At 28.2% G+C, this 14,187-nt stretch overlaps 1 long non-coding RNA gene across 1 annotated transcript; it reads left to right on the forward strand.

Annotated features, from left to right (window-relative positions):
* Nucleotides 1–637: 637 nt before the first annotated feature.
* Nucleotides 638–9,074, forward strand: LOC121124344 (uncharacterized). The gene is made up of 4 exons (XR_011781836.1): nucleotides 638–744; nucleotides 834–938; nucleotides 1,014–1,278; nucleotides 8,801–9,074. It is a non-coding gene; the product is annotated as an uncharacterized lncRNA (long non-coding RNA).
* Nucleotides 9,075–14,187: the final 5,113 nt, after the last annotated feature.

Here is a 14,187-nt window from a genome sequence, read left to right on the forward strand (position 1 = left end):
GTTAAATTTTTTAATTAAACAAGAAAACTTTGATTATTTACTTTTCATAAATATATATTAGCTACATTTAAGTATGTTTTTGATAATTGTATACTCTTGAAAGTAAATAATCATGATCTGATAACTGAAATACACTCTTAAAAGTGTATATATTAGTCATTAAATTTTCCGTACACTTATATTTGTAGCTCTAAACAAATAGAGATACACTCACACACCATTTCTATTGAAATCAATCCTTTTGCCCTCTCCTTGTTTGTTCATCTACACTTGTACATAAATGAAAACAGTATATAAACTCTAGTTTTTGCTGGAATTACTTATACCAGCTAACAGTACTACATTCAACGTCGACATGAAGGTAATTATTCAAATTTCCATTCTCTCTGCCTTAATCCTTGGAGTATTTGGAGGATTCGAAAGTAAGTATAAGACATTGGAAAACCTTGGATTAATAACTGCTAAATTGTGTACATCATCAAAATAGATATATGTAAAAACACCCTGGCGACTTGTACAAAGGATGAAGTTAGATGTATGGACCCAGTGTATTACTTTCAATGTTCAAAAGCATGTGGATGTAGTGGTAAATTAATTCTTACAAAATTTTTTTGTCAAAGTTCAAAATCTTTCTTTCTTTAGATTCCTGTCTTGATCCAAGTGCTGATTGTCTTAATGCATCAGATATTTGTTTAAAGAGACATGAGAGAAGGAGGTGTCCAAGATTTTGCGGTGCTTGCGAAGGTAAAAAAATTATACAATAAGTTTGGTTATAGATATTCTTTCATTTATTTCCTAAATTACTTTACTCATTATCTCTGTCTTCAATCTAGGCTGTAACAACTTGGTTCATAACGATATATGTGACAAAAATATACATAGGTGTAATGAATACAATGTAAGGTACTTGTGTGCCCAAACTTGTGGACAATGTAGTAGTAAGTTAACTATTTATATTAAATGGGAATATATATATATGATTCTATATATTTTGCTTTCTGTTAATCAAATAGCATCATGTAGAAACAAATTGGCTGCTGCTGATGTTTGTAATACATTTCATAGATATGGGTATTGTTCAAGAACCTCTCAATATAGCAAAATCATGAATGAAGTTTGTCACGCCACATGTACATCAGGATGTCGAAATAATATTAATCCTTAAAAAATCAGTCGTTCCATAACTGAAATTTGATTTAAAATACTATTGTATCTTTTGCAATTATGAATAAATATTTTAAAGCATAAATTAACCAATATCACATTATGATTATTATCGTTCAAGGTTTTTTTAAGTGATCAGATGGAGTTGCACTGATTATGTTTAAGTAAACAATATAATATTTAAATTTACCACTCTTTGAAGTCCATATACCGAAGGCGTCTTCCTTACTTTTGAAAAATCCAAAATCCTCTTGTAACGATTATTATCAATAATATGAAATTATCAAAAATGTTTTATAGTATATTTTTTGTTTGTTATTTTGTTGTTGTTGATAGTCCCTGGTTAGCCACAATTGGTGCGTTAATTGGTATTTCTGTTGAATTGAGTTTTTAACTCTTTTTATTCTTTAAGAGTATAATAAAATTAACAACAATGTATGTTATACAAGTTTAGACCCAGTTTGTGCATTATCCGAATAACTCGGATTGGCTTTCCATCAGCAAAATGAATATTTCATATCACGAAATAGTTTACAGCTTTCCATAAATATCCATCTTATGTATGTTTAATGGAGTTTCCCACTTTCAACTCTGCTCCGGGCCTTAAACAAAAATAAAGAATCTTAGTCCTCAAGCTGTATGATTAAAAAGTTTTTTGTAATGCTAGAAAACTGAACAATATGTTCCAATGGTGTTTTAAACTAATTTACTTTTAAAGATTGAAAAAAATTAGAACTGACTTTTTTAGTCGATGTTATCCTCGAATAAAATACATCAAGGATTAAATAGGTAAAAAAATTGAAAATAGAAGAAATTGAGGTCCTATGGCTCATACTCCATTGCCAAATACCCCCCACCATTTCATACGAAGTGAGTAAACACCGTCTTTTTGAAGAGGGTGCCTGCATTTCAAAGCTGAACAATGGGAGAAGAGTTGAGGGGAGAGACAGACAAAACAGGAAGAACAGCCCCTTAGTGGCTCTACAGTTCTAGAGTTAAGGTCGACAATGGAGAAGACATCTGTGGTTGTCATAGAAACGAAAGGCTGATCAAATAAAAGTAAAAAAAAGAGTATTAGCCAAATAAGTTAATCACATCAATGGCTATTTATTTTTAAAATCCTTCGAGACAAGCATTTCAAGAAATATTATTATTCCACAATTTTAAAATAAATTAAATGTATATATTTCATTATATTACAACACTACATAGTATTTTATTCATTATTTCTTTTCTTTTTTTTTTTTTAATATCAAGCTATAAGCGAACCCCACATTTGTGTTTATATATGATAGTGAAAATGTATTTATAGAAATAATAAAATAGCCAATGTATATAATTATATGTGACGAGTGGTCAACAAAAATTTTTGGCATAAGTTTATATAAATATATTTACTTTTTTATAAAAAGAATAAATTATAATATTGTCAGGACATATCAAATCAGAGAAAGGCATCGAACTGCTGAAAACATAATACATTGGGTATTTTTGTGTTATTCAAAGGTAAGGGGTGATATATAAATAAATATATATTGGTGAAAATGCATGTAAAAGACTTTTCATTGCATTAAGCGATTAACTTTTGTTAGATATAGGATATTCTAATCTTCCATAAATTTAATTTCCTAAGTATATATTTATTTTAATTTTTCTTAGGATTAAACTTGAAAATGAAACTTTCTCATAAAATGGCATTTGCTAGCAAATAAAATACTTATGTTATTTAATCAAAGTACATTAAGTTGATAATCTTGTACATGTTTTTTTGAAGACTTGAACTCTAAAAACGAGCGTGTGTATTTCAGAATGACTTTGCTTTTCATATTTTTTATATAATTACTTTCATAATACTAAAAGAATCTGTATTACTTATACTAAATTTATACCTATTATTAATTAGTAATTATCATCAGTATGTAACCACTGTAAATCAGTTGCACTTTTTGATAGGATTAATTTAATATTTTCATGGACATATAATGATAGATTCATAGAAAATTAGTTTTTAGAAAATTTTCCATAATCTCTTTCCACAGCTCATTCAATGAAATAATTGAGTCACTTACTCCTTAAGTCAACTCTGATTCGTCTCATTCTCTAAGAAAACATTAATTAATAAGAGCCCTTCATTGTCCAATCAATCATATTGATTCATTTGCATTTATAAGATAGAGTTTGTGATGTCCGATCTATATGGAAATAACCTAAATAATTCAAATTTATAAATCGGTTGTAAAACTCAAAATGTGAGGATAAAATAAACGTAAATACAATTTCCCTTTTCCAAACAAGTAATACATTATACTACAAAATTTGTTATGTTAAAAAAAAAAACAGTAAATTGTCATCTCTTTGACTCAAGTTAATAATGGAAGAGTATATAAAAACATGTAACGGTTTATACTGCAGCATTGCATTTTAGTTTTAAAGAAGACGAAATTGTTTGAGAACAAGCATTAAAAACTATATGTATGAAAATTAAAGAGATATAAAATTTTGAAATTGATATGGGGAAAAAAAAAAGAAAATTAAGGCAATCAATAAATTTAAAAGAGTTGAGGAAAGTGATTTGAAAGCATTATATTTAAATTTGCCCAAGTCCTAAAACAATACCTAAATGAAGTAACTTCAGATGCTCATGAAGCTGAGGAGGAATACAAGAATTATAAATCCGTTTTGAGATTCACATTTTTATCAAATATAAAATTGTTATAAGTGCACATCCTTTCTCTACTGAACCAGAGTTGGACCTCATGTATCTTCATTCCACCAATAAATAGATCAATTAAATGCTAATTTAATTATCTCATCTTCTTCTTAATAAGGGCTCTTACTCTTTAATTTAGCGGAACATTTTTTATCATTTGTCATTCAACCTTTGATTATGGATGAAAATTAAAAGAATAATACCGATGGAACATATCTGGATATAAGTACAAATGACTTTTCGACCTGAAATGGGAGACTTTCATAGTTTACAGCAAGTGGGGTAACTAAATTGAGACCTATTACGATGGAAGAACAGGGTTCCAAAGAATCTCAAAACATAAATAACAAACTTGTAGTCCAAAATTAAGCTAAAAATTTAATCAGCCTGCAACTCTCGTTAGTAAACTTGAAAAAAACATTAAAACTGACGAGAATCAATTATAGAATATTATTGTTACATTAGGCTTATTAATTTCAAAGAAGGAGTCTTGAGCAACAAAATTTTTCGTAGACTATAAACCCTAAGTGTAAATGAAAATATGCAAAATTGCCAAAATTTTACACCATTATTCACCATTGTAAGGAGAAAAGTTCCTAACATCTCCCTTGTTGAGTGGAACCTCTTAAGAAAAAGGTTGGTCCATACTATATAGGTATCTTATCCACCACAGAATCCTAAATGGATCAATCTATGAAGATTGCTAATTATGCTTAACAATGTATATTAGGGTGACAATAAATTCAACTTTTTAGAAAAGTAAATGGCTTAGGTTGAGAAATGATTCTTAATAGTAAAAAGTTTTAAAAATATTTAAAGGTAGTTTAACGCCCTAAAGTATTAAAAATTTACATTTTCGACTAAAAAACTGAGTACTTTCTTAAATACTTAATATATACTTCAGATTAAAGTCTTTTTGTTTACACAATAAATTGAGCTTACTAAATTTACTATAAAATATATTATGATAATTATTTGAACAAAAATAATTTTTAGATGTTCAAAATAACGTCAATTGAAGTTGATTGAAATTTATCCCACGCCCTTGTTTTTATTTCTTTAACCTCTTTAACCCAACTATTGGACTGATAAATATGAAAATTTGTTATTACGTTTAAATCATATTAAATTCAATAAAAATATATAAGTTTTTGATTATTATGGCCTTAGTGCCCTTCTTATTACATTTTTACGGAAATTGACCATGTAATTCAATTTTAACACATAAAACAAGAAATAAACGTCTAAGTCATTCTATTTGAAGATGGTATCTACAAAAAATATATAATTTGAATACATTTCTGTTCTTTTCTCTTTATGATCTATCAAATAAATTATGAGTGAATTTTTAATTAAACACAGAGTACATACATATTTATAAAATAAAGCAATTTGCTTTGACACTAAAAGTTCAACCAACGGCAACATTAATGAAACTTGTGTTCTACTTAAAAAATTACTAGACAAAAACTTCTACCATTTGCTTGAAGACACCATTTGATGGAATTAGTTTTTGAAACTGTTTTCCAAGAGTGTATGGGTAACACATCGTCACCAGATGCTGCTTTATTCAAAAGATTCAAGCAAAATTGGTGATCGATCAACAAAAATAACTATAAACCTGGAACAACAGATGAAGAGGTGGTCAGTCTTTTGGAAGGCATACGGTATTGTACTATTGAATTTGCAAGAGATGATCTAATAAAGATTTTCTGAATTTGAGTCTCAAGGACATATAATTATAACTCTGCAAAAATCCTAAAGGTATTTTATGAGCATAGTTCAATATGGATTAACTATAAATGAATCTAATTGCAAAAGATGTTCACGCTACAAGAATAAAATAATAATGACAATCTGAAAAGGAAATTCATATTTCTCATTAGCAACTTCAAAAGAAAAAAAAATACTCACAATTTACACCACTATCTATGATTAATCCTAAAGCTAAACAAAAAGTTTCGATGATTGACCGTTTTGGGATTAGAAAAGGAAAAACGTTTTTTGGGTGAACCCTTATTCTTATATCATTTTCTAATTTGAAATCTGAATTATGAATTTTCCTTTTCCAAGCTGTTGTCGTTATGATTCAACTCCTGAATTGTTAACTTTCTTTTTGTTTTGATTCATTTTTGTTCAAAACAAATCTTTTTGAGTTTCTATTCAATTGTAGAAAACTATCCATTTTGTAGAATAAATTACAATTTTAATGTGTAATGAACGGGTGATATGTTTTTTTTAATAAATAGAGCAAATATGGCTGACAAGGAGTAAAACTTTAAAAGGTCTAAAATCATGGAATGAAGTTTATTCATCTACAATCAGTTTTAAAGTAAATTTTAAATAAATTAGAAAAAAAAATCATTTGAAGGGATAATGAAAAATAACACTTACAAATGCTAGTTTTAAGGAGCAAATCCGCTTAGCAATTAACCCCTGAGCTACTCTTGCTATCATATAAATCAATCAAGTATTTTCAAAATGGGTTTGTTCCATTTATTTTTATGATTGATAATCTTAAAATACTATATTTAACTTCTTATTGCAATGATTTATTTGTCCTTTTCAGTAACGTTTCATATATGACATATATAAGAGAATCATTATATCTTTTTTTTTTTTTTTTTTTTTTTTTTTTTTGGACAAAAACAATCTTTCCTTTATTTTCATTCACAAATTCATCGAAGAGACCAGTTTCACCATTGCAGTGCCCCTAAGTTCATGTCCTTTAACACCTAATAATAAAGCAAAATTATATTTTTACATCAGTATGTTGTTTTTTTATCCTGATGAAAAACCTTTCCATGCTTCTTTACTTGAACAACAAAAGTTTTTTGTAAGTTTTATAGTTACTAATGATTTTTTTGTTTAAAGTTAAATTTAAAGTTTGTTTTTGTTAAATCTTTTTTATTCAACATGATTGTATCGTAAATCCTCGGAAATTATCTCCATATATCAGATAGGCTCATTTAATAAGATTTCAAACTCTTAGTTAAAGATATCAGGTTTTATCTCTTTATTTTCATTGACATGGACAACTTGCAATGTTCTTTTATTATAGGACTAAATCTGAAAAAAGAAACCCCAACATGACAATTGATTATCATAGGTAAAAATAAAACACAGAGGTCATTCACATACATAAAATATCACATTTTGATTTAACAAACACATCAGCATTTATGAAACTCGTCTCTTTTAGAAATGACATAAATTTATATATATTGTAAAATTTGATTTATTATTTTTTTAATAATAAATGTTTGTTTAATTGAAACTTGTTATTACTCACTAGAAAACATTATTTATGAATTTAAGCACCTTTAGCCATAATCACATGCTCAAAACGACCCAATAACGTTTTGCATACGTTGAAAGCGTAGTGTATCGACATTGTTTGCCACTCTTTATGGAAATATATCTTAATGTATACCCAGCCTTGCGAGAAAAAAAAAGTTTACACTTCGTCTCTATACCTAAGCAGCCAAGACTGCCTGGATTCTTTTTTTCTTTTTTCATATTTGTTTTTGACAAGGATATGGTAAAGAACATTAATTTCAAAAAAAGAGAATATTATTGTAATTAAACTTTTATTGAGATTTATATACAAACTTATCTATATTAATAAAATAAAGTCTGTAATAGCTGATTTTCGAACTAAAGAAAATTGAATTATGCGTGAGACAAAAGTATTTCCTTTCATAATCCCTTTCTTAAATAAAGAAGAAAAAGGAATAAAACTATAAAGCAGTTTAGGCTGCTAGATATGGAGACCATGTTTATATATGTTTTTACAAATACTAGTCTATGTGTTTTATAAAAACATAATGGGCAAATTTCACAAAAAAAAAATGTTATTTACTAAAATAGAGACGTGTGTCATCTGTGTTTCTTATATGATCATATTAAATTTTACGTAGGTACAATATATCTTCTATTTATTCATTTTGAAGTTTAGTCTGTAGTGATCGAAATTGTCAATTTTTTCCCATCCTTTTTTTTCTTATTTTTTTTTCAGCTCGGGCATGCCAATATAATGAAGTTTTGTAATGAAATCAATTCAAAAAGCCTTTTATCTTTCAAATATTTTTCAAATTATAGTTTGCACATTCAGGTATCAAATAAAATGCTTTTAAACTTTGTGAATCCATTCATCTTGAATGTATGAGCCTCTGAATTAAAGGCACCTATTTTCCATGTTAAACAAAGTTTACTTTTGTTGTTTGCATCATGCACACATTAAAAAATGTTTTTATTATATATTTTAACATTCAGATCAAAATATATTTCACAATTTGTCCCTACATTTAACTGTTACAGCATTAAACAGCTTTGATCCTTAATAGTAGTCACTTGGACATAAGCTGCTCTTGATCCATACTTGTTTTGAAAAGTTTTGTAAATGTAAAAATAAATTTATTTGGCATAAAAAAAATTGCATAACCATGTTTATTATTCATGTCATATTTTTTCTTGATGTATTTTTTTTTTTTTAGATTCGGAGCAAAATTCCAAGGATCCATTTTGCTGTAATTCTTTAATTGTAATTGTAATTTTATTTATCTTCTTCCTTTTATGGCTACTCGTAGATCACTTAATGTAACTTCTAAATAAGTATGCTGTACTCCTCACAACCAGTCTTCAAATTGAGAGAGTTACCACTAATCACGTAAATTTTTAACATATCGCCGTTTATATTATTTGAATCTCTGAGATATAAATTATAATTTGATTGGCAAGTTTTTTCCTTTTTTTGTTAAAGTTTGTGAGCAAATTAATGTATAATAATCTTTCAATTAAAGAAAACTAGCTAACTAATAAAAAAAAATACATCAAGTCTACACTTTATGGTGAAGAAAAGGTTGATAATTACAATTAAGTAATGTAATGACGTTAACATAAAATGATCCATACTACGTCATATAGGCTATACTGACTGATATATCTTTTGTTAGTTTAAGCTTAAAATTATCTATATGTAAAACTACAAATGATAATTGTCTTTCACTCTTCATAGAAACTACTTTTTTCCAGATCACTTGAAGCCAATAGATTATAATTTTTACCTCCCTTAATTATTTTGTTAATAGGGTGTTACTATAAAATGTTAATAAAAATATTAAGATTTTCCTAAATTTAATTTTTTTATTCAAATTATAATTTTGGATTAAAATCGTATTACTGTAGTTAATTGAAATTGTATAATCTTATAAGACTTTACGTACCTTTCATTTTTCTTGATATTAAATTTGCATTGTATAGGGCTCGAATTTATTTACTTCAAAAGTCCAAGGGATAATTTATGGTTTTATAAATAAAATTTTGCCTATTCCACAAAGGCTGGAAGAGTATGTACTTCACTCAATGGATATCCTAGAAGCCGTCTCTAACCAGTCAGAGATCACAGGAAAATAATAAATTATTACCAAGCTTACGGACGTACCAGGGAACTTAATAGACCAGTGAGATTAGGGATGGCTCTTCTATGTTATTACTTATTATAGAGTTAGATAAATAAACAAGACTCCCGTGTAATGACGTTAACATAGAATGATCCATACTACGTCATATAGGCTATACTGACTGATATATTGGAGAAAAGGAAAAGAGCAGGGAGGGATCTAAAAAGAGCTCGCTAGAGAACCTCACTTCTTGATCTGATTACTTCTATTCCGGGTTTTCTTTTTTTTCTTTTCCTCCTTCATTAATTTAATTAAACATATAATATTTCAATTTCTTACAATTACTTGTTTGTATCTTTTATTTCTATAATTATTATTTGGACATTCTACAATTTCTGTAATGGTTTACAAATTTGTATGATTTTTGACAGATAAAAAAATTAAGAGCTTTCTTAATATTTGATGTCTGTTTTATTAAAAAAAGTGTCTGTTGATGTAGGATTTTCCTCAAGACGTAGTCTATGACGTCCAAAAAGAAAATACACACCAAAGCAAATTATCAAACTTTCACTCTCTAGCAATATAATTCATATTCAAAATGGCATTTCTTAAGTTAGGATACAATTTATGATGTCAGAGTTTTTATAATTATTAAATATATCTATAAGTAGTATTCAATTATCTTAATTGGGTACAAAACCGTTGAATGATTTAGATCATGTTTTTCAGTTCTTTTATGATCCCCATTTTGAAATAACAAGGATTTTTTTTGGGGATCTTTCAGCAATCTCCAGTTCAAACCGAAGTCACATAGTCTGTTCGAATTACAAACCAAAAAACTATATAATTTGGAATAAAATCTGCATATTTCTACGGATATTTTCTCCGGATCCTCGGATACTTTGCCTGAGACAAAATTGATGATGTCCATTTTTCCTCTGGGAAACGAATTTTCAAGATGTTTCCCTTTACATTCAACTCCACAATTTTGTTCTTTATTCGTCTTAGTATTCCCATTTTTTCATGCTCTATCAGCTCCTGCAATTTTGCATTCGTGGTATAATTATCATCCCCCAGTCCTTCCAGACGCTTTGTAGCTTTTTTTTTTTTTTTTAAAGTCAGCCTTTTTAACATTATGAATAAATATTTTCCTTGCATAATTTTCGATATTTCTGACACAATACCATGAAGAGATTTTAGCAGAATTTAATAACTCTTTGTTCCTTTTAATTATTTCAAATAATCTTGTAATCCTTGAAAATGAATTTTTGGTTCAAACTCATACAACACAAACCCCAGGTCCACTTTTTTTTATTACTTATAATATTTCCTATATTCCATGGTATATTATTTGTTTACTATATTTTACACTTTTTGTTATGATAGGTTCTTTAAGTGGAGTATCCAAATGTTCTAAATTATGCAAAGTACCATTCCCTGAAGTTTTTAATCGACATGATATTAGTAACACTTGAAAATTAATTTTTTATTGCTGAAGGCATACCAATCAGTTCTTAAGCGTCCAAGTAGTGGGACCTTGTCGACGTAACTTCTTCTTACAATCTGTCAGATAAGTTATCAATATCTAATTCAAAATATATCGTTGAAGTAAAAATTAATTTTAATTCTTTGAAGTTTACGGAAAGTGCTCTCAATAAGGAGGGGTTCTCTAAAAAAATAGTTATTTTATATAAAAATCGATGTAGGATCTAATAAATTTTTTTTTCATCATTCCACAACTTCTTTAACTATTTGAATTGCATGAAGATGGTTCAGTTGATTATAATATGAGTTGTAAAGTTTCTCCATCCATTTCCCCGTCAGAAGTTTTCCCAGCACAGCTAAAAGAGTAATTTTGGTTAAACAGGTAGAGTTATGGAAATCTTCAAAACATTGAATATCTTAATCATCTAAAAGACGTCCCTGTACTAAACAATAATCTAAATTGATCCTCATATTCAAAAAGCTTTCGTGTAATATGAAGACGATTACAAATCCAGTGGCGTCACTCTTTCCATTTTGTATCTCAATTTGTTGATGTAATAGATTAAATTAACCATACAATCTTTTCCAAATACTTATCCCCTAGACTCCTCCAATTTCTTAAAAGCTGTCTTTATACAAGACATAATTGATTCAAGGGGATGTAAATTACAGTTCAACTCCAACACAGATTTACCCCACTCTTTATTTATTTCTCTAATGGCTGCATGGTTTGAAGAAATTCTATGGGTGAAAGTCTTCTTTATTTTGTAAATTATGTTGGTTTTAATTCCGTTAGAAGAAGCAGTTTCATTTTAATTACATAATTAGTAGTTATAAAAAGGCCACGTTTTGCTTCCAAACCCTGTATATATGAGTCTAATACAATGATTGACATTGTTCACCAGAACACATCAAAAAAATATTTCTGCAAAACTACAAACAGACCCTATTTCCTGGAGGATCTAGTCTTACGCGATAATATTATAAGAGTTCATAACGAAATTGACGAAAATTTCAAGCCTTGCTGCTCCACATTAACGATGACAAGGGGTCAAAGCACAACTTTAAATATTCATAGCTTATTTTTTTGCGATGCTCATAGAATGAATGTGGGAAAACTTTTAATTCTAGCATTGATGCCTTTGTTGATGGTCTTCATTTTTTGATTTTAAAAAGAACAATTTTTATATCTGCTGCACTGCGATACACAGTTTTCTCATTTAGGATTCCAAATGTGTCAGGTTAGGATGGTAATATGGAGCGGATGTGGTACAATACTACTCAAAAATATCGGCAGGATATTTGAACACTTTGAAAAGAATTATTAGGTCGGAGGAAACGTTTGGGAAGTAATTGTTTTTAATGTGAATTTTAGACTCTCCATTTTTAGTTGTTGTTTTGTTTTTTTAGATGTTTGATTATGCTACCCAACAAAATCCCACTTTTTTTATGCATAAAAATAGCATATTCTCAACCTAGTACAGTTTGATCCCCTGATTCCAAATATTGCCTTATTTTTCCTGTCATAACCTCATGTTCCTCACAAAAAGGACATACATTTTTTATTATTTTTTGCTATTTCTAAGGTTCAAATCTGTTTTAAGCCCTCGTTGTTAAAGATAGGAATAAATTATATTAATATATTTTAGAGATTATAAGTTTTTTATTTTAAGCCATAGATGGTTAAAATACAGAATATTATACGGGACTCTCAAAGTTGCGTCAAAGAATTTTAATGACGAAGGGGGAGTTTCCTTCATCTGCCAATGTTAAAAAAAGACAAACGATAATATTTTGTGGGAATGTAAATCTTGATCGAAAATTTAGGAAGGTATCATCAAAATGGTTAGTACATTATTCAATAAACAACTAGATAAAGAAAATTTCCTCTCTTTCTCAAATAATGAGAATTGATGCAATTATTAATAAAGCACACTATATAGTCTAAAAATTACAGACAGTAGAAGTAGACAAACATGATGGAATAAAATATATATTGCTAATATTTATGTGAATGTTTTATTGAAGATTTAAACTTTTTTATTTTTTTTAGTTCATCGTCGAATTGATGTTATTTCTACATTATTTATTTTAAATAGTCAAGACTGTGCCACATTTTATAATGGTCCTTTTAATTTTCGTTTGTCCACATGTTTTAACGTATTATTTTTTGAATATATTGTGTTTGATTATAATAAGATTGTAAATGTTTAAATGCGTACCAATAAAAAAAATACTCATAACTTAAACATTATCAGATTGAAGGTAAGCAACTTTTCTAGATTTGAACTTGTCATCATAGGATATTTTTCTGTCTTTCTGTCGGATGTTGCCATTTAGTTGAGAAACCAAAGTTTTGCCCCTCACGTTGAAGAGGATTTGTGAAATATTACCAAAAATGTTTGACCATTTGCGACCTTTATTTGTGAAATGGAGGCTGCACAGTAGGGTGTCCCGTTAATGATATTATGATTATGCCTGTTAGTCAATCCATGAATAATTGGAGTATTAAGAAATTAGCACTTTTTCCATTATCCCCGCTATTGTATATCTTTATTTCAATATATATATTATATTGTTGATAGTTATTATATCAGTTTAAATGAATCTTGCAGTTTTTTCCATGAAGAAACTGTTTTTCCCCTACCATCTTATTCTTTGCCATTTTTTCTTGACACCGAACTAACAATCTGTTTATAATCACTCTGTAAGGTCAATCAGAATTTAGCACTTGCTTGTTCACTTTCTCTCCTTGATAGAGCATATTCCTGATTTGCTTATTTACCATAGGAGATTATCCATGATTTGGATTTGATAAAAGTAAAACCTTGTAAATCAATTCCAGAACATTCCCAAAGTAAAGAAAGTAGTTAACGGGATATTATTAGTAGTCTCTCAGTTAATAACCAAAAAGTATCATCTGTGGTCGGTTTTAGTGACACTCGGTTCTGGGGAAAAGAACTAAATTGATGAGCCCTTTTTATTTTGTAAATTAAAATAAATAATTTTTTTCAGAAAATATACTCTGTTTTTTGTTGTTGACATTATTCCATATATCTATTTTACAATATTTTTATGATCTTTTTTAGTAAATTTTGTGCATATTTAATTAAATGATATCTAAGCATTATATATTTTTTTTATTAAAATGACAAATCTCGTAAATTTTAACCATTTTTTTTATTTTGTACTATTTATAATTTACTATTACTTTCAGTGTCCCTAAATTTAAGGGCAATTGGTGTGAAGACAAAAACGCGCGAAGGAATATTCCGTATATCATGAAAGAACTTGGCGAGATTAATAATTAGTTGATCACTGCTTTTGATATTATTCAAACTTTTTTTCTAGGACTACCAGAAAATATGATCAAAGCATATGAAGATGGGGTCCATGCAGTATTAGATATTGGTTATATTCCCACTC

Source organism: Lepeophtheirus salmonis, chromosome 9 (genome assembly GCF_016086655.4).
Source record: "Lepeophtheirus salmonis chromosome 9, UVic_Lsal_1.4, whole genome shotgun sequence".
In the NCBI taxonomy this organism is placed as follows: domain Eukaryota; kingdom Metazoa; phylum Arthropoda; class Copepoda; order Siphonostomatoida; family Caligidae; genus Lepeophtheirus; species Lepeophtheirus salmonis.